The sequence below is a fragment of the Vitis riparia genome, chromosome 15, assembly GCF_004353265.1.
Source record: "Vitis riparia cultivar Riparia Gloire de Montpellier isolate 1030 chromosome 15, EGFV_Vit.rip_1.0, whole genome shotgun sequence".
Classification (NCBI taxonomy): domain Eukaryota; kingdom Viridiplantae; phylum Streptophyta; class Magnoliopsida; order Vitales; family Vitaceae; genus Vitis; species Vitis riparia.
The window spans coordinates 16835132-16837047 of record NC_048445.1 but is presented as its reverse complement, the minus strand read 5'-3'; positions in this window follow the sequence as shown (position 1 = coordinate 16837047).

The following is a 1916-nucleotide window of genomic DNA, read 5'->3' as shown; positions in this document are numbered from 1 at the left end:
TGGTGTGAATAGCATCCTATAAAGAATTAGGCATAATCACTTTTATTATCTTTGGTATCCACTGATTTACAAATCAATTATCATAGTTACCTTAACTTATTAGAGACCTGTTTTAAGGCTTAAAAGGGTGCTACCTTCTAGTACCTTTCCAAAGAGTAACCTAACCCCCAGACTTGGACTCGGTTTTTAAAGACATGTTTTTCCAAAATAAGAAGTCATTTTTAGGATTTTATTCTTCTTTTGTTTTCACTTAAAAAAAATATATAAAATAAATGGAAACTCTAATTTTTTTATTTATAAAAATTAGTTTTTCATTAAAAAGCCAAACTTGGCATCAAGTGAGAAAGCCTATGAAAAATGCAGGTCCACATATATATTTCGAGATAGAATTTTTAGAAAAAATCAAGTCATACCTTTGGTCAAATTAAGAACACATCTAATTGATTTCTTCTAAGATCATCAGATTTCTATTTAATACGACATTGTTGATCTACATACAACATAACTTAACTCCCATTTAATTTGATATTTTTTTTAATTTTTTTTTAAGTGGAGGCACTATACAACCATGATTCTATATATTTTTCTTTATTTGTATTCATGGTTGCCTTTGTATCCACTTTTAGGGGTGTTTCCAAATGTTGCAAGTGAGCAACATATATTTAAAGATTGAATCTTGTAAAGTATACAAGAGTTAATCTTAGCTAAGAACTCAATTTTGCATTAACTCACTTTGGGAAACAATAATAGTAATTACAAAAAGACAGTTCTGATAGACAAGCATCTAAAAATGTACAACAAGGCAGTTCTGACTTCTGAGTAGCATGGGATGAGGTAGCTGCGGATTACACAGAGCATAAATATTAGAAATAGAGATGCCATCAAAATGTATGTCTTTTATTTCAAAATGATTAAGCTCCGCCATTTATTCCCCATGCCTCTCCACTCTTTATTCTTCGTTTCTCTCAGGCATCCATTCCTCTTGCTTCTCCATACCCTTCAGATTCAGTTGGAGAATGGTAACCTGACAGACAGTGAAAGCAGCTCTCAGGCCAGAAAAGACAAACTATGTTTGGTTCCAGGAAATTTTGAGGAAAAATTCAAGGAAAAGAAAATAAAGACTAAATTTGAAGTCACTAAATTATTTTTATATGTTTCTTCAAACTTGTTTCACTTATTTTAACTCTAAAATTTAGGTTATATTCGGTTTCCAAAAAATACTAAAAAACAAAAAAAATTAAAGAAAAATGGTTTTTTTCATGTTTGATTGTACTATAAAAAATATATATAAAAAAATCAAATATAATTCAAATTAGTTAAAAACTTATGTATTTTTAAATGATTTAATCTTTATATTGATGAGTTAAAATAAGTAAATTGAGTTTGAATTAGTAAATAAAAATAATTTATCGACTTTTAATCTATTTTTTATTTTTCTTTACTTTTTCTTTCCTTCTACTTTTTTTTGTATTTTTTCCCCTTACATTTTACCTCAAATTTTTCGAAAACCAAACATAGCCTTAGAGATTAAATAATTGAAATATACATAAGTTTCTAACTAATTTTAATTGTATTTAATGTTTTTTCATATTTTTTTACAGTATAATCAAACACAAAAAAATCATTTTCTTTGGTATTTTTTTTCTTTCCTTGGTAATTTCCGGGAACCAAACATAACATTAATCTCAAAAATTTAAATTTCCAAAGTATTTCACAGTGCAGTCAAGTTTCATGCATGGGCACATGTTCCTTTACCTATAAAAAATGCATATGCATAGGCAATACTACTGACTGTTTTGAATAGAAATAAGATCTCAGATTTGACATGCAAATATATCAAATAAACATACCCCAGCTTGAGAGAAGTATCAGAGTTGTGATGGCCTTGATTAGGATCTGATAAGCTGCAAATATTA